The sequence below is a fragment of the Antechinus flavipes genome, chromosome 2, assembly GCF_016432865.1.
Source record: "Antechinus flavipes isolate AdamAnt ecotype Samford, QLD, Australia chromosome 2, AdamAnt_v2, whole genome shotgun sequence".
NCBI lineage: Eukaryota > Metazoa > Chordata > Mammalia > Dasyuromorphia > Dasyuridae > Antechinus > Antechinus flavipes.
Genome location: NC_067399.1, coordinates 602089992 through 602116632, shown reverse-complemented (window position 1 = coordinate 602116632; position 26641 = coordinate 602089992).

The window sequence follows — 26641 nt, the reverse complement described above, 5'->3', positions numbered from 1 at the left end:
CTACCATTAATCTCCCAGGGACTGCCTGTAATGAGCCTGAGATCTTTAATTCTTCCCTTTCTCTTACCCACCACATCCACTCATTTACCAAACCTTATTGATAACTTACATTTATCCTCTTCTCTCCATTCACATTATTCCTCTCTTAACTCTCTGTCCTCATTGTCACTCCTTTGGACAAATGTAAGAGCATTTCCAGGGGGTCTTCCTGCCTCCAGGTGCTTCAACATTTACACAGCTGTCAGATTAGTTTTCTTAATGCTCTGGTCTGACATTGCCACTTACAAACATTCATTGTCTCTTCAGTGTTCATAAGCTAAAATGTAAACTCCCTGGTCCTGCACAATCTGGTTCTAACTCTCCAGCTTCATTGCTATTCCTTTTCTTTATATGTCCAATCAATTGGTCAACCAGCTTGCGTTAATGAAGCTTCTACTATGTCCCAGGTGTGGCTCTGGGCACTAGGATATAACATTTTCAACCTCCTGTCTCTTGATTCTTGCCTAGTCTGGCACATTCCCACAGTTGTACTTAAAAATCCCTGCAACTTCATACTCTTCCTCCCTCTACTCTGTTTCATGGAACATCCTCCCAACCACGGTTAAATCATGCAGCAGCTACCATAGCCATATGTTTGCTTTTCTATCCTCCAAGTCAGTTGCAGTGAAGCAGTAACCCTGTCCCTTCCACTCTTGTTCATCTCATAGAATCCCTTTTTTTCCTTCAAGATGCTTGGGTACCATCAGCAAAAGCACGCAGACTTTCCAGGGCCTTCAAACTCTAAAGCTCTCCCTTCCCCATTATCCTGCATTTAGCCACCACATTTATGCATATGTGCCTTCTTTATATCTTTTCTATATATATTTATACACATGTCTACTTGTCTTCCTCTGAGAGTGGGAACTGTTACATTCTTGGTATTTATGCCCCTTTTGCTTTGGCATAATGCCTGGCACATAATGGGCACTTAATGAATATTTGCTGATTGCCAGATCAGAAGTGAGGGGATTTGAGGGAGAAGAGTACAGGATGAGAGTATTGGAACCAGAGAGACTATAATTGCCTTTGCTTCTCTAGTGAACTTATTATAAATATTAAAGGGAAAAGTCAGGAGTTTGGCAACTGAGATCTGAAGATCCCCAAATACTCCAGTGAGGCAGGACAGAGACAAAAAAGACAGAAAAATTAAATAGAGAGGAGAATCCCATTTTCATATATATGTATATATATATATCAGTAAGCATGTCTGTTCACTTTCTAGGAATTAGGATCATAGCATAAAGGGTCATCAATTTGTCAATCAGTCATCAAATATTTATAAAGTGTCTATTCTGGGTCAGGCACAGAGGTTGTAAAGAAAGAAATGAAGGAATCCCTGCTCTCTAGGAAGTGAACTTGCTTAGGTAGAAGAGACTTTTAAGGTCATCTGGCTCAAAATCCATATTTCATGGAGCCCAGAAAGAAGAATAACTTGTCTGAGGTCACAAAGGTAGCAGGAAGCAGAAGTGGGGTTTGAACCAAGATTTCCCTATTGCATAGCGAGTCCCTTTCCCACTTTTAGGTACTCATTTCATCCTACAGGTAGATGGGGTTAGGACTGGGGTTGTATCCATTCAGACTGCTGTCCCATCAAGGTTAGTGAGTTTCCTGAAGCTTTTATTTTAATTTTCTTTTATTCTACAACCAGTGTTCAAAACCAAGAATATTTCTATATTATATGTATTGTATGTGTGTATATACATATAAATATGTATATAATAAATATATAAACATGTGTATATATGTATGTGGACATATATAAATATATATACATATACAATGTCCAAAATCAAAGTCCCAAACAAAAATATTTTTATTATATATGTATATATGCAAATATATACTCATATATACAAATATATATACACACATGTATATATATATATATATACATACAAATAAGTACATAGCATAATGGAAAACAACAATTTGCTTTTAAAAAACACATACAATAAATTCAGGCTATTAAAATTCAATCTGTAACTCTCAAAGCTATCTTACTTATCTGTGTTTCTTTTTAAATTTCTTAATATTCTTGTTTATCTTTCCATTTTCTTTTAAATGTTTTAATAAGCCACTATTTTTCTGTGTTGATGTCACAGTATCTCTCCCTCACATGTTTTCTTCCCAATTAAAAGAAAATGAAAATTCTTCTAATGAATAAACATAATCAAACAAAATAGTCATATATCAACCATATCCAAAATATATATCCCGTGCAACCTGAGTTCATCACCCAGATATCAGGAGGAAGGGTAGCAGACATCATCACAATCCAGCTTCTAGAGTTGAGGTTGCTTATTTCATTATTCTCCTGATTCTGTTCATTTCACTCTCCATCAGTTCATACAAGTCCCCCCAGGTTTCTCTGAAACTATCCTTTTAATCATTTCTTACAGTGCAATAATACATTCATAAACCATAATTTGTTCAGACATTCCGCAATTTATGGGTGCCCCTTTAAGTTTTCAGTTCTTAACTACCACAAAAAAGATTGCTATAATTATTCTCATATATAAGGTTATTTTCCCTCTTTGATCTCTTAGAGGTACAAGCCTACCAGTGGTGTCACTGGGGCTGAGGGTATGTATGGTCTAGAGATTTCTTAATAGATTATTATTATTTTCCAGAATGGTTGGACCAGCTCATAGTTTCACCAGTAGCCATACAGGTTTTCTAAAAGAAGTTTGGACTCTTCTCATCTGCAAACAGCTTTGCATGGACTAGGGTGACCTAGTGCTCCACCGCTCCACCGTGAGTCTTTTAGTAAATAACAGCAAGTTCTGTGTCAGTTTCCACTTTCATCGACATATAAAGTGATATTTGGGTTCCTTGGCTATTTCATAAGATATTATCTGCTGTGGGATTAAAGGAAGTCACTGTATCAGAAGGCAGGCTTGTTTCCTTAAAAGATCTATATTTAGATTTCAATTTGCCTTTTGGAAAAGTTTTCATATTAATGCCTGTTTTGGTTTTGGGACTCGAAGAGTAAAACAGTTGGAGCCTGAGTTCTTAAATTCTTGGCTTTTGGACCTTTTTTTGAGGAGATAAAAGTGTCTTCTAACCTTTCCCCTAGAGTAGTGAATTCCAGTAGACTTTCTGCTCCTTGAGGCCAGTAGACTATTTTTCTAATTTATTTTTATATCCTAAGCCCCTCATAGAATACCTTGTAAAAAACAGGCATCTAATAAGTGCTTGGTGGATTGGATCATAGCAGGAAATTTTATTTTAATTAATGTATGAAAGGAGAGACAAATAGAATTGATATCTGGGATGAACTAAGTCCTTCTAACAACCCTGGAAAGTGATCTCAAAGTGAATCAGATACTGTCTCTTAACATATCTTTCTGTTAAATTTAAATTCCAATAACATTTAAAAACTCAGTTGTTTATGAATTTTTATTTCATTTATTCACTTTTCTTATGTTATTCTTCTTCAATTTTTATATTTATTACGTAGTCTTAGAATCAGAAAATCTTGCCTGTATGACGGCCTGTGGAGCCCCATGCAAGAAGCTTAACTTTTCAGTGCCCCAAAATAAGTCTATAAGATTATGAAATCATAGAGCAAATTCTGCTCCATTAATTAATAATTAATAAAAGGAGCTTTCTCATTGGGACTTCTATATGCCCATGAAATCATAGGCTCATTCTAAAAGAAAAAAAAAAAGTTTAAACTTTGGGAAAGTGGGAATTCCTTCCTTCACTTGATATTTCACAATTCTTTTTCAGCAAGTTGATGGAATAACTGTTTAATTATAGTACACATTTCCCAGATTCAGTTTGAGTTGAAAGTATAAGCTGAGACTACAGAAATCAGGACACCCCGTTATGTCTTCTATCTGCTTTCTTTGGTTACCTAAGAGAATGCTGAGTGGTTTGGAAAAATTTAAGAGAAATTTAGATCAGAAAGGAAGAATCTGACAAAAGGGCATGCTATCTGTACTTTACTTGGTGACCTTTGGTGAGAGGAAGTCCCTTACCTCCTGCCCATCTCACACTTGGGCAATTCTAAATTTCTGGAATTTTACATTTAACATAAACTTGCCTTTTTGACATGTGACAAAGGTTCCTCATTCTGTCCCCCGAGGGAAGCCTCTTCCACTTAATCCTTAAAATACTTGGAACACAACTCTCATTTTGGTTCCCCACCCCAACACCAGTCTTTTCTAGAGCTATGTATTTCTGGTTCTTCAAACCTATCCCCATTTTCACATGGACCTTCTGGTCCTTCACCATCCTCACACATTCTCCAGTTTCTCAACTTCCTAAACTGTGGTGACTATTCCAGATATAATTTCACCAGGACAGAATACAGAAATATTGTTTTTTATTTTTTTGTTTGTTGTTTTTGATTAGACCTGTCATTTCTTTTGTATGGAGAACTTTCTTTTTTTCTTTTAATAGCATTTTATTTTTCCAAATACATACAAAGATAGTTTTCAACATTCACCTTTAGAAAAACTTATGTTCCAAATTTTTCCTCCTTTTTCCCCTCTACAAGACAACTAGCAATCTGATGTAGGTTAAACATGTACAATTCTTCTAAACATATTTCCATATTCATTATTCTGTATAAAAAAAATCATATAAAAGGGAAAAAATCCCAAAGAAAAAAATAACAACAGATGGTGAAACTACTTTGCTATGATTCACATTCAGTCTCCAGAGTTCTTTCTCTGAATGCCAGTGGCACTTCCCATCAGTCTTGGAATTGCTTTGAATCATCTCATTGTTGAAAAGAGGCACATCCATCAGAATTGATCATCATATAATTTTGTTGCCATGTACAATGTTCTCCTGGTTCTACTCACTTCACTCAGCAACATTTCATGTTAAGTCTTTCCAGGTCTCTCTGAAATCAGCCTGCTGATCATTTCTTATAGAACAATAATATTTCATAACATTCATATACTATAATTTATTCAGATACTCCCTAACTGATGGACATCCACTCCATTTTCACACAAAAAGGGCAGCTACAAACATTTTTGCACATGTGGTTCCTTTCCCCTTTTTTATGATCTCTTTAAGATACAGTAGAGACACTGCTGGATCAAATGGTATGCACAGTTTGATAATCCTTTTTTAAATTGTTCTTCAGAATGATTAAATCATTTCACAACTCCACCAAAAATGCATTAGTGCCCCATTTTTCTCACATTCCCCTTCAACATTTATCAATATCTTTTCCTGTCATTTTAGCCAATCTGAGAAGTGTAAAATATACCTCAGAGATTTAATTTTTATATTTCTCTAATAAATTGTGATTTAGAGCATTTTTTCATATAATTTAGAAATGCTTTAATTTCTTCATCTGAAAATTGTTCATTTCCTTTGGCCATTTATCAGCTGGGGAATGGCTTGTATTTTTATAACTTTGAGTCAATTCTCTATATATTTTAGATAGGAGGCCTTTATCAGAAACACTGACTTAAATTTTTTTCCCCAGCTTTCTTCTTAAGGAACTTTGACCAGTTATTTGGGGGCACTGAGAGATTGCCCAAATTTACACAATCTGTGTCAGAGACTGAACTTGAACTCAGGTCTTCCCCATTCCCAGGGCAGTCCTCAATCTATACTATAAAACTGCTGTGCTGCAGTGGGACCATTACTTTTCTATTCCTAGAATTTGGGCCTTTTTAAGTTCATCTCAAGGTCCATTAGCTGGTTCAGCTTAATTAGGGGAAGGCTAGTGTAAATCAGCAAAAGGTCAGTATGGCAGAATAATTGGAAAGAAAGATATTCTCCTTACTTTCAAGTGGAGGTAACTTTTTGAATTAATTGCCAAAAGAGCCTCTAACTCAGGTTTGGGCAGGCCTGCTTTAATGACAAGATAAGACTCCTCTGTAATTAACAGCTTGCATTTGCATGCAAAACAATGAACCAAAGGAGTTCTTTTAAGTTAGGTTAAATCTAGCCCCCAGCCATCTTGTTTGCACAGTGGATTTCTTTAGCAAAACTATTATTCTAAGATTCCAAGGCAAACTTCCAGAGAGCCCTGGCTAAATTGTCAGAAATTCTGAATGAATGGAATTTGAATTAATCTCACTTTATTATGCTTTGCCTTGAAGGCGCCTATATAATTTTGGAAGAGAGACTTGTGTTTAAAAATAAATAAATGAATAAAAATGAAGTTAATTAAAAAAAATCACTTCTATTGAGTTCAAAACCTCTGAGTTTAAAAAAAATAAGTTAATAAAACGGCATTACTGTAATTTAATTTTGAAGAATTCATTGCTTAACTTTCTTAACTGAAAAGGTTTTTTATTAAGTAATTATTTTTTTAAACTTTCTGTTCATAAACTTTTCAAAAAGTGCTGGTCTCCAGTTTTAAAAATTAACTTTTTTTTTGTTTCTTTTTAACACCCAGAATTATGTCCTTCTCTTTACTTGAAAGATAAGTATTACTTATCCATTTCCAAGTAGATGATAGCATTTATCAAATGGATGGTTTCAAGAACAATTACTCCAAAAGTAAAGGAGTAGCTGAACACATAATGTGCTCAAAAATACAAAATACAAATATTTTTTCTTTGCTCAACTTCTTTTAGCAAATTCACATTTGTTCAGGCTTGTATAGTTACGCACACACATATACATATACACACATACATGTGTATGTTCCACACATATACACATATACCAGAGGGTTATATATATATGTGTGTGTGTGTGTGTGTGTGTGTGTGTGTGTGTGTGTGTATTTATATACACATACACATATACATTCCAATTTACATATATACATTTGTTGTTGTTTGGATGTTTTTTCAGTTATATCCACCTCTTCATGACTCCATTTGGGGTATTCTTGACAGAGTCATTTCCTTCTGCTGATCATTTTATAAATAAGGAAACTGAGGCAAACAGGGATAAGTGACTTGCCCAGGGTCACACATCTAGTACGTGTTTGAGAGCAGATTTGAACTCAGGAAGATGAGTCTTCCTGACTCCAGGCCTGACATTCTCTCCACACACATGCCAACCTATGTTCTTTTTCAGTTGTTTTCCATCATCTCTGATCATGATACCATTTGGGGTTTTCTTGGCAAAGATACTGGAGTAGTTTGCCCTTTTCTTCTCCAGCTTATTTTACAGATGGAGAAACTGAGGCAAGCACAGGTAAGTGACTTGCCTAGCGTCACACAACTTATAATTATCTGAGGCCGGTTTTAAACTTGGGAAAATAAATCTTCCTGACTTTAGGCTCTGGAACTATTCATTGCACTATCTAGCTGCCCTTGTCATATACATATATATATACATATATACATAGACATACATATTCATACATATACATATATGGATGTATAGATATCTCATCCATCTAGATATTTTTCCATCTATTTCTCCATTTCTTTCTCTCTCTTCCTCTTTCTTTTTATCTATCTCTCCATCCCTCTCTCTCCATCCATCCAGATTGCTCTATCTCTATCTCTCTGTCTAGCTATCTCTTCATTTTTCTGTCTCTCCTCATCTCTCCATCTACTTCTCTCTCTCTTTCTCTCTCCCCTCTCCTCATCTCTCTCTCTCTCTTTCTCTCTCTCTTTCTCTCTCTTTCTTTCTTCCCTTCCCCATATATCTATTTCCTTCTACATTTGCTACAATGACAATCTAAAGGCCTGTCCCAATCCTTTGTTTTCCTTCCATTTTCTTGATCACATTCCCTTGGAACTTAGAGGTTCTACAATACTGCTGTTTTATGGAAGTTCCCATGACACTCTAGGATCAGATAATCCTAGCTCAGGACTTCAAGGGGCTTCAGAGGCCATCTAGTCTAATCTCTTAATCAGTTTACAGATGAGGAAACTGAGGCCCAGAGAGCTAAGTGACTTATTGAAGGTCACTGAGACAAGAGTCAAGAGTGCAGGTTTGAGCCAGGAGGGTTCCAACTCTGTCTCCCCCAATTATTAGCTAGGTTACCATGCAGCTGGTAAGTCTGGTGAATCATTAAATACCTTTGAGCCTCAGTTTCTAATAAGAAATGGAGATGGAAATGTTTGCTCTTCCCACTTTTCAGTGTTGTCAGAATCAAAGGAAATGATGGGGGCAAGAATGTTCCTCAGCTGTAAGGCACTAAACATAATTTATGGTTATTTGCTAATGCATCTTTGTTATTATCACTATTACAAGTTATTTTTTAATGTATTTTATAAACCCCAATCTGACCCAATGGGTAATGATGTTTCAGCCCTCCAAATTTCCATGATATTTGGTTTTGTTGAGACCCAGAGTTTCCAGGATTAAGGAACTGATGATTAGAAGCAACTGGATGGTACAATGGATAGAGAACCAGGGAAACAAGAATTCAAGTTCTATGCCTGGTACATATTGATTGAGTCTTGGCTAGTCATTTAACCCTTTATGTGCTTCAAGCAACTCTCTTTCAGACTTTAAATTACATATAAGGTACCAATCTATTTTTGTAATTTCTTTACTTGGGAGTTCTAATGAAATATAAGTCTATTTCTTACCCCCTTGACTAGATGAATGAGGATATACTTTTTAGATTCAATAATAATGACCATAATGACTAATAATTACAAAGTGTTTACTATGTGCCTAGTTACTGTGCTAAGGGTTTGACCCTCACAACAACCTTGGGAAGCAGATGCTATTATTATTATTCCCACTTTGCAGATGAGAAAATTGAAGCAATCTGAGGTTAACTGCCTTGCCTAGGGTCACACAGCTAGTAAGTTTCTGAGGCCAAATTTGAATTCATGTATTCCTGATTCCAGGCCCCAAACAAGCATTCTATCTATGGTTACACTGAGGTTTTAATTCAGTTGTCATTTTTATTAAATCCTATTCTCTGCAAAGTAGGTGCTAGGTGATGAAGGAAAGACCAAATTTAGATCAGACTTTTTCCCTACCCTCATAGAGTAGAATACTTGTAGAGAAGTAAAGGTTGGTTTTGAGGAAAAAAATGAAAAATCTTTGAATCACACAAATCTATGTTCATTTTGTCTAATCAGTAGATAGTTAATTAACTCTTCCTGTTATATTATGGACTCAATGAGTTCAAAGTCATAGATTCTATCTCCAAATTTTGCATTGTCCCATGGTCCTTAATATTGGCTGCTTGTAGAATTGTGTGGTCTTGGTAAGGTGGGGAATTGGGCAAGGAAGTGCTGATGGTTTAATAAAGTAATGGCCACTAAAGAAAAAATGGCTTCAAATAAACCTACTGATCACAAGTCAGAGACACTGTCTCTGCACAAAAATCCTGACCTTGTTGCCAATGTCAAACTTTACAAAAAGACTCTCATCATTCATCTTGTATACCTGTCTGTCTATAATGTACTCAGAAGGACCATGCTTTAGGATAGTATCATGAATTCTACCTTAAAAACTACAACTATCCTTTCACAAAGCAGGGATTAAGGGCTCAATGTCCCTTTGATCTGGAAAATCCTCATAAAATTTTTTGGCCCTTCCTTTATACTAGAGAAATCTGAGTTTTATTTTTTCTTTTTCTTTTATGGGGTGTTTATAGTATCTTATTGTAAAACTTGGGTTACCTATTGGGTCATAGGTAAATGTATGTCAACATTAAGTAAAAATACTTTTTCTGTGTCATGTGCTAGCCTTTGCAAGTCATCTGCAACTTCTGCAAAACCACCCCCAAATTCTCATTTAATTTCTTATTCCAACCCACAAGCATACTTAAAAGTCACCAAGTTTTACATCATTTTATAGGTGGGGAAAACATAACGGGAACAGTTGCAATGTGGAAGGTATAGCTGTAGTTGTGTGACACTAAGTCACAGAACATCTCTGTGTCTGCTTCCCCATCTATAAAATAATCTAAAACTTGGTGACTTTTAAGTATGCTTGTGTGTGTATATGAGTGTGTGTGTATATGTGTGTGTGTGTGTGTGTGTGTGTGTGTGTGTGTGTGTGTGTGTGTATGTAAGTACACACATATGTGATATAAGAAATGTGGTATAGTGGATTAGAGGTGAACCTTAAAGCTAGGAACAGCTGGTTTTAAACCATGTCCCTGACACATATTGCTGGGTGGCCCTGAACAAGCTATTAATCTTTAAGTTCTCTAAGGCAACTCTGTAAGACTATAAATTGTAGAAAAATCTCATAAGGAGTTTCCTATACCAAAGAAATCATGGGTTCAATCATTTCTCTCCCTCTCTTTCTCCTTCTCCTTCTCTTCCCTCTCTCCCTCCCTCCTTCTTCCCCCTACCTCTGTCATATTCCCAAAGTCTTAATGCAGTTTAAACTATTATTAAATATTCTGTATATCTAGAAATCATTATATCTATCCATCTTTATCTATCTATCCACTTATCTATCTCTGTAGTCCAATATCAGCAGATTATATGGATACATTATGTAGTTTGTAAGAACTTTTCATATCGCTTTTCTATTTGTATGTAATGTCTAAAAGAAAAAAATTTCATCATATGAAATGACAACTATCATTCTACCACTTATTCATCTTCTCTTATCATTCTTCTTTCCTTCTTGACAGCAATCTTTTCTGATTATGTACATTTCTGATTATGTACATTTTTCTGGTTATGTACATTAAAATCAAGTAGAGTAAGACCTCCAAATAAGAGCTGCTCACTTCTTCCCCACTATTCTTCTGACAGAACACTGACTTGAATTGTGCCATGTGACACAGTGGTTTAAAATCAACATCTTCCTGTCTGTCCAGAATTCTTCTGTCTGTCTAGTTTTACATTCCTGCTTTCCCTAGATGAAGGAGAATCATTTGCAGCTGTGGATAACGGAATTTAAGCTGCTCTGGGACTTGATTTGGTGGTTAGGTTCCCAAGTATCAACACTTCATTTAGTCTTCTGCTACTACATGTGTATATGCCAAATTATAGCCGCAGATAGTTTTCAGGAATATTTGCCATCTCAAACCAAAAGACAACATTGAATCCTAAGTTTAATTCCTACAAAACAAAGTTTAAAAAAGACAATATAATTTTTATTTTTGTTGTTCTCAACACTTAAAGTTAGTGGGATTTTTTTTTTTTAAGATCTTAGTTGGTTTCTCCTTTTCAACTTACTGAATTTAACTTTTGGATCTCAGTCCATTTGGAATAACTTTTCTCCCTTCCCCACCACTCAAGATGAATACAATTATGTTTGGGTTTCCACTCCTGTAGGGCAATTCTTGGTCTGTACTAACTGTTTTCATTTATTTTATTTTGAAATTATGGATACATTTCCAGTTATATTTGGTTTTGCAATCCAGCCCTTGCTCTGTTTCACAAAACCATAAAACCCTCACTGCCCAAAAAATGCTGTGCCGAGCAAAATGGATTCAATCGTCCTTGGAGAGCAGCAAAGGATGGAGGCAGTCTGTGGTATAAACATTTCCAGAGAGGGTGGCCCTTTCCCAGAAATGGTGGAAAGCAAAAGCTGGATGAAAGTTGAATGATAACTTTGGGGATCTCCGATCCTTTCTTTCCTTCTTGGCTCTTCCAAGATTAGAACAATGGGGTGTTGAAGGTTATGCTCCTATATTTTCACCAATTCCTTCTTTGACTCCATTCTCTCGATTCTGCCCACCCTTATTCTATTCCCTGTCATATAAAACCAAGGATGTGGATTTGCATGTTGATCATGTTAAACTTGGTGGTTAAACTCAACTTCCTGTCAGCAAAATAATCTACTCTGAATTCTGAAGGTTGTGAAGCACGTAGCATAATTTTCCTGTTAGATTAAACATTTTAGAGAAAGCATTGTGTTGTGGCTAGACAGGACTCTTGTAGTTAGGAAGCTGTTGGTTCAAGTCCCTTCTCAGATATCTATTAACTGAATGACCCTCTCTGAGTCAAATGAGGGTTTTAGACTTGATAATCTCCCAGGTCCCTTCTCACTAGAAATCCATGATCCTATCATTCGTTTGCTTTGATCACAACATCTGATCCTATAAACTTAGCTGTAATTCTCCAAATGCATTATGTTTAGCAGTTCCTAGCTCACTTTTCATTTTTTGCTCTGAAGAAAGTCAAGTGGAAATTATATTCTGTTGAAGATTTTTTGTTTACTTTTTTATCTCAGTATGCTTTAGATGTGAGTCTGAAAGCAGGGCATCCAGTCATTTCTCCTGCTGATGACTGAGTTTTCTATAACCTGATGGTGGGGAGAAAATCAGAATTTTGCTCCTGAGAAACTCCTCCTCTTTTCTGCCTCTTGACACCTTTTCTCACACAGGCTCAGATAAAATTGAAGAGATGTATGTCATACGTTCACCAGAGTCCTAGCCAAAAAAGTTGTATCAAGACAAATGGCACAACATTCACCCTCAATTCAGTTCATACATGTATGGGTGATCTATTGCTCAGCTTTAGGGTGGGGAGCAATATGAAATCAGAGGGGTGAACTTACCCAAAGTAGGGGGGAGGAAATGCTGTCTGGTAACATTTAAAAACAACGAATTATCCTTGCTAACCTTAGTTGTTCCCAATTCTAATTCCAAAATGTCTGAATTTAAGGATTCTCTTAAGACAAAATCTTGATCATCTCACCATAGTTATTTCTAGTAAAGATTCAGACTAGCAGAACCTATGTTCATTCCATGTGTATGGTCTTGGGGGGTATCTTAAGGTAGTACAGAAGGCAAGGACAGTTGTGATGATGATCAAAAAGTCAGAGAATCAATTGTGGGAGTTTGATGATGGTCCAGTTTTGATTTACAGAATTTGTGCTTCCTGGTTTGACTTTATTTCATTGGAGCCTTCCAAAAACAGCTAGGAATTGTTAGTTGCTAGTGTAAAGAGAATTAGATTGGAAATTAGAATACTTGGGGCTCTAAGTCTTGACTTTTGTAATAATTGTATGATCTTGTTTAAAAGTCACTTTGCTTATCTGTTTCCTCAGTTGTATAATTAGAAGATTGAAGAAACTCTCCTTTCTTCCTTTTTCTCCTTTTTACCTTCTCCCCTTCCTCTTGGCTTGTCTCCCCTTCTTCTTCCTTTTCACCTTCCTCTTCTTCTCCATTCTCTTTTCCTTCTTTCCCTCCTTTTCCCTTTTTCCTTCCCCTTCCCTTTTCCTTTCCTATTCACTTCTTTGTGACCCTGTATCCTAATCTTATCCAATGGCCACTCATGGATCCAAATTCACCACTAATTGATACATAAGCTTTAACATATTCCATTTTCCCAATCTGAGCCATTTTACACCAGTTACCGTTGTAGCCTGATGGCCTCTGTTCCTAGGGATCTCCATATTACTGTCAGACTTAGTATAGATACTTAATTAGCTTTACTCTTACTGTAGCTTAGAACATCAGCCTCGGTCCCAGTAGTAGGGGTTATATACATATGGCACTATAACTGGCAAGAAGATTATCTAAAGTCCCTTAGAAATTCTAAACATTTATAATTCTTTTACTTCCTTGGTTTTTTATTTCCCCATCTGTTGTGTTTTCTGCTACTGTAGTAAGTGAAGAGAGATAGCTAGCTCAGAACTCTTCTTACATTTCCCTTTCTAGAATCTTGTTAATAGGTACGTGGCCTTTCAGTGACTTGTATACACATTGTTTTATGGAGAAGCCATATTTTGTACTGGATATAACAGTAGACCTGAAATCAGAAAGAGCTGGATTTGAGAGCCATCTCTGACACTTAGTAGGTATATGACTATGAGTAAACCAATGAATCTCTTGAGCATAGTCCTTTTATGTATAATGAACATTATATGTGTGTATAATGGATATTATAAGTTCTTTCCTCACATGATTATGAAAGACTCAAATGAGAGAAGGTTTGTAAAGTGTTTTTCAAACCTTCAGGTGCTAGACAACTATTAGTGTTACTTAGCATTTAGGAAATATTCATTAGTATGTTTTTTTTTTTTTTATCTTGTAAAGACAAGTGATGAAGCAAAGTTTCTTAAACTGGAATTCATGAGCTTGTTTTATAAAATTATTTTGATAATTATTTCAATGCCATTGGTTTCTTTTATAATCCTTTGTATTTTATACACTTAAAAACATTATTTTGAGAAGGGGTCCATAAGCACCCTCAAATTGCCAAAGATATCCAGGACTCAAAAAAATCTTGGGATCATTCTTTTAGGAGGAAAGGAAATGAACTAGGGTTATGAGATCTAGATGCTACTGAGAGTAATGTCTTGGTCAAGGGGGAATGAAAGTTCAAAGTCACACCAAATTTTCCTCTGCCCCTGGCTTGGGTTTGCTTTTAATCAAGAACAGGAGAGAAAGAGCCAAATCTTAAACATTATTTGTTACATGAGAGTTTTATGAGAATGGGAAGAGGAAAATGCCTTTTTACTCATGCCAGGTTTTGAACTGGCATGTGCCTTGATGAAAGGGGAATACCCTTCCATTTTTAGAAAATGTTTCAAATTTTTCTCATGGCAAATAAGGACCCCTGAGTCTTTTGGATTCCTCCTTTCTTGTTAACTTTCTATCCTGTGCTTAAGTGTATCCCAGATGTAGAAAGGACAACTTTCTCTTTGAGATCTTGCCACTCATTTGAATTTGATCCCCACTCATTTTCCTTTATGTTTTTGTTTCTTGTTTGATTTGTTCCTATCCTCTGTTGGAATGGAACTATCTTTGAAGGCTTCTAAGATTTGGGTAAAAGACAATTCTCCCTACAAAGAGAAATTCCATTAAAAATAACTGTAGATAATGTAAAATATTTGGGAGTCTACTTGCCAAGACAAAGTCAGGAACTATATGAATATAATTACAAAACGCTTTCCACACAAATAAAGTCAGATCTTATCAGTTGGAAGAAAATCAAATGCTCATGGGTAGGCTAAGCTAATATAATAAAAATGACATTTCTGCCTAAATTAATCTCCTCATTCAGTGCCATACCAATCAAACTCCCAAGAAATTATTTTACAGAGCTAGAAAAAATAATAACAAAGTTCCTCTGGAAGAATAAAAGGTCAAGAATTTCAAGGTAATTAATAAAAAAAAAAAACCTGCAAATGAAGGTGGGCTAGTGGTATCAGACCTAAAATTATAATATAAAATATTAGTCATCAAAATCATTTGGTACAGGCTAAAAAATAAGAGAAGTCAATCAGTGGAATGGGTTTGGTTCAAGGACCTAGTGTTTGATAAACCCAAAGATCCCATGACCCGTTATCTAATATTCTATATTAAAACAAGGTTGAAATGGATTAATGATTTATATATAAAGAATGATACTATAAGCATTTTAGAAAAACAAAAGAGAGTCTACCTCTCAGATATATGGTGAAAGAAGGAATTTGTAGCCAAAGAAGAACTAGAGTACCTTATAGGATGTAAAATGGGTAATTTTGATTATATTAACTTAAAAAATTTCTGTGCAGAAAAACCAATGCAAAAAAATTAGAAGGGAAGCAGTAAACTGGGAAAAAATTATATCCAAGGGTTCTAATAAAGGCCTCATTTTTAAAATATATAGAAACTTGACTCAAATTTATAAGAATACAATCATTTCCAATTGATAGTCAAAGAATATGAACAGATAATTTCAGATGAAGAAATTAAAAATATTTCTAATTATATAAAAATGCTCTAAATCACTATTGATCAGAGAAATGCGAATTAAGACAACTCTTAGGTACTACTACACACCTCTCAGATTGGCTAAGATGAGAGGAAGAGATAATGATGAATGTTGGAGGGAACTGGGGAAACTGGGACACTAATACATTGTTAGTGGAGTTGTAAATTGATCCAATCATTCTGGAGAGCAACATGGAATTATACCCAAAGAACAATCAAATTGTGCATACCCTTTGATCCAGCAGTGTCTCTACTAGGCCAATATTCCAAAGACATTATCAAAAAGAGAAAAGGACCCATATAGACAAAAATGTTTGTAGCAGCCCTTTTTTGTAGTGACAAAGAACTGGAAACAGAAGGGATGCCTATCAGTTGGATAATGGCTGAATAAGTTATGGTATATGAATGTTAGAGAATATTATTGTTCTATCAGGAATGATCAGCAAGATGATTTCAGAGAGGCCTGGAGAGACGTACATGAATTTGTGCTAAGTGAAGTAAATAGAACCAAGAGAACATTGTACATAGTAACAGCAAGATTATGTGATGATCAATTCTGATGGATGTGGCTCTTTTCAACAATAAGATGATTCAGGCCAATTCCAATGATATTGTGATGGAGAGTCATCTGCACCCAGAGAGAGGACTGTGGGAACTGAGTGTGGATCACAACTTTTTTTTTTTACTTTTGTTGTTGTTATTTGCTTGTTTTTTGTTTTCTATTTGATTTTTTTTCCTCCTTTGGGCCTGATTTTTCTTGTGCAGCATGATAATTGTGGAAATATGAATAGAAAAATTGCACATGTTTAATATATATTGGATTACTTGCCATCTAGAGGAAAGGATGGGGAGAAAAGAAGAAAAATAATTTAGAAAACAAGGTTTGCAAATATGTTGAAAACTATGCATATGTTTTGGAAAATTAAAAAAAAAAGCTTTAATTTAAAAAAAAAAGAAAGAAAAAACTTTCAGCCCCAAATATAAAAAAAAAATTACCTTTTAAATAAAAAAGGCAATTCTTTCTAGCTCTTAGCCATTTTCATATTGTGGCATGAAGAATACTGGCCTAGTTGTCAAGATATTTACATTTTAATCCAGGCTGTTTCCCTGGTTCACCTTGTAATCTTGATTCAGTTACTTTTCTTTCTTGCCTTCATTTCTTTATCTGTATAATGAAGGACTTGTTGAGATATTCCTCTATGATCCAAACTTTTAGCATAACTCTGAGAATTAAGTTAGAAGGCAGTTCAAGGACACAAGTTATTTTTTCTGTACATAGTCCTTCCTGGCAGATAAGGAACAGAGATTTTCTTAGAAGATTTCAGCAATGTTTTTTCCACTTATGCAGAGAACTTTCTCCAAGTTGATCCCACTAGGGAAAAATCTCGAGACATCTTGCTTAATCTCTAACTCCATTTTGGATCTATCACCTCTTCGAGTAGATATCTTAAATGAAAAGTTGTCCAAAACCTTAGTGAGAAAGATAAATGTATTTTCCCCCAAGTCAATATTTCTCAAATTGTATGACACAGGCCATGAATAGTGATAATAGGGAAATCATTAAGAAAATTTTGATGCTAGTGATATTTTCTTATCTAAATATTCAGTTTCAAATTATGTATACAACCAAAATAATTGAAAATAAACTTAGTTCAGCACTTTACATAGTGGTGAAGAACTAGAAACAAAGCAGATTCCCATTGGATAGGAGATGGTTAAACAAACTGTGGTATGAACATGTGATAGAGTTTTATAATGTCATCAGAAACAGAAATAAAAATAATACAGGAAGACATATAATAATAAAGAAGTAAGGAAGAAGATGAAAACTATGTCAACATAATGACAACATCAATGAAAAGACTAGCAACAATAAATTGCACCAGAATGCTATGTAATGAATGAGCTTGACTGTGAAGAGGATGTACTGCCCTTTTTGAAGAAGAGGGAGAGAGGGTAAGGAGAGACGAAGGAAAACTATGGACTTAGAACAATTCTGTTGGAAATGTGTGATATGCTGATTAACTTTTTCTGAACTTCCTCCCTCCATCCCTCCCTCCCTCCCTTCTTTCCTTCCTTCCTTCCTTCCCTGCTTCTTTCTTTCCTTCCTTCCTTTTTTCCTTTTTTCCTCTCTGTCTTTCTCTCTTTGTCTCTGCCTCTGTTTCTCTATAGCTATCTCTCTCTTTGTTTTTCTCTGTCTCTATTTCTCTCTCTGACTCTCTCTCTCTCTGTCTCTCCCTCTCCTTCTTTCTACTCTAATGTAAATGTAAAGGATGGCTCTCTGGGTAGGGGGAGTTGGCAGAGATATATTAGGAAATGAAGATGATGTGGAAACAAAAGCTATAAAGACAAATTTTCAAAAAAGAAAACAAACTCAATTTGTTCTCTTTGCTCTCAAATTGCAACATTCGAATAGTTATTTGGATTTTAGAGAACAAAGGGGATAAAAGAGATCACTAAATTTAATTCTTTCATTTTACAAATGAGAAAACTGAAGTGAAATAGCTTATCCAAAGTCATGTAGCTAATTAGTAGCACATTTTATACTATAGACCTTTATTCCTACCCCTCTCAGATTTTTAGGTTCCAACAATAGGCTTAAAATCCCAAAGTGTTTAGTGGTCAGATTCTTTAAGGAAATTCTCTGCTATACAATGCAGAAGCCATTGTAAAGATGTTATAAGTGTTCTTCCCCCAGTTCTCCAGCCCCAGCTGAACTACTATAGTCTAATAGAATTCAGAAGCAAATATGGAATCAATCACTTTCATTATTCCAATGAAATTAGAATACACTTTCTTCCAGATCCTTCAGCAGTTTAAGTTTATATAACACCTTTCACTAATCCAAAGAAGCTTAAGCAGAAAGGATTGGTCCCGGATGTGGAGTTGGGGAAACTGTGTTCAAATCCCAGCCCTTCTATTTGCTACCTGTTTGATGTTGGAAAAATCACCCAATTTCTTTGAGGCTTGCAAAAAAAAAATAGTCATTTGGAATTAATGAACTCTAACACCTAAAGCTATGGGCCTTTGTTCCTAGTGTCCAAAAGAGTTAATGGAGAAACACTTGGGATGATCTGTCAACTTTTGATTTGACAGGTAGAGTGTATTGGTCCCTTGGGGAGAAAAAAAAATAACCCAGCTAAAGATGTGGCTGTTAAAGAACAACAGAATTTGAAGAAGTCACATATTATGGAAAGTGAATATGGAGCTAGTGACCAAAATATTTCCATGGCTCAGGATATTGAGTAGAGCTCAAGATAAGAGGAATATGTGCAATTTGAAGACCTAGAAGGACTTATACTATATACTCTCTGTAATAAATAAAGATAACACATTAAGAAATGATAGGTAGAACTGCAAATTAAGTGAAATGGGCAGAGAAGGATCCCTTTTATTTAAGTGCCTTAGCTTATCTTGTTTGCTCCTTAAAATAACCTTTTAAAGTAGATACTTCTATTATTCCTATTTTTGATATGAGAATACAGTGGCTCACAGAGTTTAATAGTACTCATCCTGTTTCAAGTGGGATTTGAACCCATTTCAAAAGTCTGTTGTACCATGTGCTTTCTTGATCCAGTGGATGATGAAGACCTGACTCTCCCAATAACTGGTTGTGTGACCAGTCATTCAATCTCTCAATGTTCTAGGCAATGCTTTATAACTTTAAGTTGCAGGTTAGGTACCATCCTGAATTGGGAGAAGTTTCCTTGTCTGTCAGTTTCTAATACCAGTAAAATCAAACATAGAGAAGAATGAGAAGGAAGCGTCAGAGACTTTACTGGCAAGTTCAATGGAGGAGGCTGACAGTCTCCTTCCATTAGTAGTGAACCTGCCTGAGAGCTCTGTGGACTTCTGGATAAATTTGCAGGGAGCATCATATTCGGAGACAGCTGATTCCTCTGTCCAGTTGTAGCCATGAGCATATGTGCAGGGGAGGGAATCATAAAGCCTAAAGACCAGTTATCACCAGCTTCACTTATAAGGAATAAATCACCTGAGATTAAGGTGATTTTTTTTTCTTGTTGTTGGTGATCAAGATAGTTGCCAACCCTTAACTCCTTTATCTGGATATTATGAGGAAGAGTTTCTTTGAAAATTTACTGTATGAAGTATAAACACTGAAAAAAACCTCATCCAAATGAAATAAAATCCTTCAGAATTAAGTAATGTTAAGTATTAAGATAATGATGTTTTCTTGTAAGAAGGTTTTATCAGTGATTATGCCTATGAAAATCATTTGAAGGAGCTAAAATGTTCAGTCTGGAGACTAAGACTTAGGGTAAGGATTATTAACTTAGGGTCTGTGAACTCAAAAAAAGTTTTATTTTTTAAATAATTTCATTTCAATATATTTGGTTTCCTTTGTAATCTGATGTATTTTATTTTGTTCATTTAAACAGATTCTGAGGAGGAGTAAATGAGTTTCACCAGCTAGCTAGGGGAGTCTATGATACAAACAAAGGTTAAAGGGGCTCTGATTTAGGAGGATTATGCATAATGACTTCATGTATCTAAAGGGTTGCCACATGGAAGAGAGCTCCTTGGGCTGACTTTAGAAGGCAGAACCTGGGAACAAAAATTAGGAACTGAAGAGAAGCAGGTTTCAGTTTGATGAAAAACTTGAAGTTATACCAAGTTGGAATGAGTTGGACTCTCCAAGCCCATAGCTTGCCAATCATTTACTGTGCACATTGCTTAGGGTATTGTTATTCAGGTATGTGCTTAACTAGTTGAACTTTGAGCTTCCTTCTAACTCAGATAACTGTGATTATGTGACTGTAGGCTTTAAATTTGTTCCAATGGTGATTCCATTGTTCCTAACATCATTGGGATTTCTCCTGGCAATCTCTTCAATGTCTTCCAATGATCCAGTACATTTCTTTCAATATCCTAGAAGTAATGTCTCTTGTTCCTCTAAGGCTGGATATTAATTTTTGGAAATAGGCAAGTAGTTATTTGAGTCTGGTGACTAAGGTGGCAGGCAAGCTGAGGAATGTTGCATAGGTACATATTTTCCAGTAAAATACATGTTTTGGGGTAAAGGAATGAGTCTTATTTGCTGCATAACTATCTTTGAAAATAATTCCCAGAGGGAAATTCCTAAAATGTTCTAAGTGATAGTTGTATTTCATGGCATTAATCATTCATTGTACAAAACATCCTGATAGATCTTGTAAGATATAAAAGCAGATAACTCATGGGCCATGTGTCTACATGTACACAATAAATGCAGTTAGATACAAAGGAGAACACTATAAGTGGAAAGAGTAATGGACTTGAGGTCGGAAAAACGTGCCTTTACTTACTGGCTTTGTGACAATGGGCAAATCTCTTCAATTCTAAATTAATTTCCTCTTCTGTAAATTGGGGTAGTGATGATCATTTCTATAGTATTTTCCTTATAAAGTTACAATAAAGTTCAAATGAGATAGTTCAATATAGTAAAACTTTTATCACTCAGTTACTATGAACCAGGGTCTTTGCTAATCATGAAGATACTGGTACAAGCAAGCAAGACAGTCCTTTTCCTCAAAGAGCTTACATTTCAGGGGATGAAGGCAACACATCAAGAGGATCTGGAAAGAGAGAGGGATATGCAGATGGAGTTGAAAATGATGGCTAGAGTGCAAGCATCATATTGTGGAGATTTGGAACAAGATAAAGTAAAAGGCTATATTAAAATGTTTGCAAACTTTAAAATGTTCTGCGTTGACTATTAATATTGCCAATTTTTGTTGTTTTTCTTGTTGTTGACTTCCAGACAAAGAAACACAGCAAATTAAAAGCAGAGATATCACTTTTTTTTCCCCGCATCAGATAAGGGAGAAAGAATAGATAGGGAAGACTTCATAGATGAGATACTATCTGAATCTGGACAGTGGAGGTGGAGGGAGCCCATTCTCAGCCATATGGGACAATTGGAACAAAGTTACAATGGTAGGCGAGAGTTAAACAAGAATAAGAAATAAAAGGGAGAATACAAATTGATCAGAATTTAGATTTAATGGTTATTTGTCTTATCTGAGTCTTTGTGACCCCATTTGGTGTTTTCTTAGCAAAGATACTGAAGTGTTTGACATTTTACTTCTCCAGCTCATTTTATAGATGGGGATACTGAGATAAACAGGGTTAAGTGACTTGCCCAGGGTCACACAGATAGTAAATATGTAAGCCAGATTTGAACTTGGGAAGATGAGTCTTCCTGACTCCCAGCCCTCCATGGCAGTACTTAGCTGTTCTATATTTTGTTTGTTTGCTTTTAGAATACCTAAATTTCTCTCATCTCCTTCTCTTTCCCCACTCCCAGAGAGCAGCCCATATAATGGAGGATTTTTTAAAATAGAGAAATAAAAAAGATGAAGAAGAGGAATCATAAATTAATACATCAAAAATGTTTGATAATATATTCAGTGCCCTACCCTTGTGAACCCAACACCAAATATCCATTTTCAAGATTATACTTATCCAAAATAGAAAAGTTTCTCTAAACTCCAAGGATCATAAAGAAGAGCTCTCTGAAAATAATCTAGTCTAATTCCTTTATTATACAGATAGAGAAACTAAGTCAAAATAACTTGCAGATAGTTAGCAGGTCACAAGCAGAGTATATCAATGTTTTAGTCTGAATGCCATTACTGAGTCTGTATCCCAAGGAAATCATGAAAGAGGAAAAAGGACCTACATGTGCAAAAAATGTCTGTAGCATCTCTTTTTGTGGCAGCAAAGAATTGGAATAGGAGTGGATGTCCATCAATTGGGGAATGGTTAAACAAATTGTGGTACACGAAGGTAATGGAATATTGTTATTCTATAAAAAATGTTATAGAAAGACCTGGAAAGGTTTACATGAACTGATGCTGAGTGAAACAAGCAGAATCAGTAATACATTATACACAATAACAGCAAGAATGTGCGATGATCAACTATAAAAGATTTGGTTCTTCTCAGTAGTTCAGTGATCCAAGGCAATCCCAATAGACTTTGGACAGAAAATGCCATCTGTACCCAGAGAAAGATCTAATGAGACTAAATGTAAATCAACACATGTTATGTTCACTTCTTTTTTGTGGTTTTTTAATTTCTTCCATGGTTTTTCCCTTTTGTTCTGATTTTTCTCTCCCAACATGATTCATAAAGCAATGAGTATTAAAAATAAATAAATTGTTACAATTAATGCCCCCCCCCCAAAAAAAAACAATCTATAAAGGAAGATGCTATCCACCTCCAGAGAAAGAACTGATAAATAAAAATACACATAGTATGGCTTTAAAAACAACAACAAAAAATACTTTAGCCTAAAATGAATAAAGAACAGAGACAGATGGAATGTTCACCATTCCTTCTATCAGTCAGAGGATCTAAATTAATATTTAAGACTGTTATGATATAAAATAAAATTGGACACAACATAAAAAAGCCTTTTAGATGTACAATTGACTCTTTTGGTTTCCTAAAATATAGACTGGAAAGCAAACAAAACATTTACTCCATAAACCTGCCAGAGGTTAAGGGAAGTAGGGGGCAGAAGACACAGCCAGTACTTTGAATTTTTTTTTTCAGGAACTTCAGACAGATTTCAGACAGATGGATGAAAATCAGTCCTAATGAAGTTCCTTTGGCTCAGGGAATCTGTGTCAGAGGTATCACTGTGGCGTCTGTACTGTCTGTTACAGCCAAAGGCAACTGAACCACCAATTACCAAAATATCCAGTCTATTCTTTATATCATAATCAAATATCATTTCTAAATAAGAAGGACTGAGGGAACTAAGAAACCAGTGTGATTAGAAAAGCTTGCTAAATACCTTTAATCCTACTAGGTGGCTGGAGATACCATAATGGAGACTATAAATTTCATTACTGAAATTATCTATTACAGTATCTTGCTGCTTGGTGCCCTCTCTTCAATGTAGCTGAGCTGATTACATTGCCATAATTAAAATTCCATTACAGATCATATTTTGCTGAGGATTTTATAACTTGCTGAAGGCTGAAGCCTGTCAGCCAGCGTTTCCCTATGGGGATTGATTTCATTAATACTTTACGGTAAGCGGGCTTTAATTAATGTTAAATGAAAATGAAGTTCCAAAGGCATTACATAGAACATTTCACAGGGATGTCAACATAATTTACAATGATTAATATTCTTTAAATGACCATCAAAAGAAGCTATTTTTGTTCAACTTTTTTTCATAAAGCATTTAGTGAGATTTTTATGTAATTCATGGCAGAATGGAAAGAACACTGAATAGTGTCACAAAGTCTGGACCCCAGTCAAAATTCTGCATCTGACTAGGTTTGTAACCTTTATTAAGTTACAGCTCAATGCCATCAAAATTCATTGAAATGTTGGTTTTCTGACTGCCTATTTGTAACATTTTTAACATTATTCCTTTAGGTCTCTACAATGTTGTTTCATAAAATGTTACTTTTTTTTTTTTTTTTTTTTTTTTTTTTTGCAAAACTGATTAGCAAAATTAAGTGAAGTATGCCAGTACTTTGAAGGGCAGTATTTATTTGAATTGGTTCCATGGATAACCACTGCATACCTAATGGATGTATGCATATAAAATAAGTTTCCTTTCAAATCCTTCCCTTTTCCAAACTTTTCTATTTTTATAGATGGTACCATCATTTCCCCAATCACTCAGAGTCATCCCTGAGTCTTTCATCTCTCTTCCCTCCAAATCCAATCAGTTGCCAAGTCTTATCTATCCTTCCTCCATGAGAAGACCTCTTATTCATCCTCTTCTCTCACATAAATACAGTCCTTTTTTTTTTCAAGTCCTCATTATCTCTCATTTTGGCTATTGCAGTAGCTTCTTAATTGGTCTCCGTGTTTTTATTCTCTCCTCACTCCTACTGATACTCTCTAAACAGCTGCCAAAATGATATTCCTAAAGCATAAATCTGATCACATTGCTCCCATGAAGCTCAAGTACTTTCTTCTTGCCTCTAGAATAAAATGCTAACTTTATTCTTTGATATTTAAAGCCATTCTCAATCTATCTTTTTAGGCATAATGCATATTACTCTTTCGCACACATTCTATATTCCAGCCAAGCTTGTTGAGTGATCAGACTCATCTCTTCATAAACAGTCTCCTATATCTAAAAGACATTATCCCAATACCTTTCTTTAAAGCTTAACTCAACTGCTATTTCCTAAGCAAATTTTTTATTGAATCCTTCTTCCAATGAACTTTTCTCCATTTTGAAATTACTTCATATTTCCTTTGCATATATTTTGCAATTATTTACATATTCAGTTTGTGACATCTCCCCTTCATTCAATAGAATACAAATTCCTTGGAATAGAGAATGTTTTATCTACTCCCTCCCTCCTGTGATTGGTTATCTTTGCTATGTTAAGACAGCAAGATAAATAAAGGAAGTCCCTAGCAGATCGGGTGGAGAACTTATGGGAAGTTGTAAGCAAGAATAATATAGGATAGACAGTAATCAATGAGTTCCCATCTACTTATAACTCATAACTATTCAAATGATTAAGTATTTACACACCTTCTATGTATTGTGTACAAGGCATTGTAATAAGATCTGTAGAAATTACAAAAAAATACTTAAGATAGAGTCTCTACCTTTTTAGAGTTTACAGTCTTTTTTTTTTTTTTTTTAAACAACTTTTTATTGATAGAACGCATGGCAGGGTAATTTTTTAGAGCATTATCCCTTGCACTCACTTCTGTTCCGATTTTTCCCCTCCCTCCCTCCACCCCTTCCCCCAGATGGCAAGCAGTCCTTTACATGTTGAATGGGTTGCAGTATATCCTAGATACAATATATGTGTGCAGAACCGAACAGTTTTCTTGTTGCACAGGGAGAATTGGATTCAGAAAGTATAAATAACCCGGGGAAGAAAAAAAAAATGCAAGCAGTTTATATGCATTTCCCAGTGTTCTTTCTCTGGGTGTAGCTGCTTCTGTCCATCTTTGATCAATTAAGGCTCTCTTTATCAAAGAGGTCCACTTCCATCAGAATACATCCTCAAACAGTATCGTTGTTGAGGTATATAATGATCTCCTGGTTCTGCTCATTTCACTCGGCATCAGTTCATGTAAGTCTCGCCAGTCCTCTCTGTATTCATCCTGCTGGTCATTCCTTACAGAACAGTAATATTCCATAACATTCATATACCACAATTTACTCAACCATTCTCCAATTGATGGACATCCTTTCATTTTCCAGCTTCTAGCCACTACAAACAGGGCTGCCACAAACATTTTGGCACATACAGGTCCCTTTCCTTTCTTTAGTATCTCTTTGGGGTATAAGCCCAGTAGTAACATTGCTGGATCAAAGGGTATGCACAGTTTGATAACTTTTTGAGCATAGTTCCAAATTGCTCTCCAGAATGGCTGGATGTGTTCACAATTCCACCAACAATGTATCAGTGTCCCTGTTTTCCCACATCCCCTCCAACATTCCCCATTATCTTTCCCTGTCATTCTAGCCAATCTGACAGGTGTGTAGTGGTATCTCAGAGTTGTCTTAATTTGCATTTCTCTGATTAATAATGATTTGGAGCATATTTTCATATGTCTATTCATAGTTTCAATTTCTTTGTCTGAGGATTGTCTGTTCATATCCTTTGACCATTTATCAATTGGAGAATAGTTTGATTTCTTATAGATTAGAGTCAATTCTCTATATATTTTGGAAATGAGGTCTTTATCAGAACCTTTGATTGTAAAAATGTTTTCCCAGTTTATTGTTTCCCTTCTAATCTTGTTTGCATTTGTTTTGTTTGTACAAAAACTTTTCAATTTGATATAATCAAAATTTTCTATGTTGTGGTCAATAGTGATCTCTAGTTCTTCTTTGGTCATAAATTCCTCCTAGAGTTTACAGTTTTAAAGGGAAGGGAAACTGAGCACCAAATAAAAATAGAAAATAAAGAAAGTGATATGTACATAAGGAAAGTCAAAGTATTGCTAAAGTTCAGAAAAGGGAGAGGCAAGCTATTGCTTGGGGATCTGGTAAGGTTTCATGATACAGGTACCATTTTTATCTTGGCTTTGAAGGATGGATAGGATGTCAATAGAGATGGGCGAGTGTTGTGGTAGGAA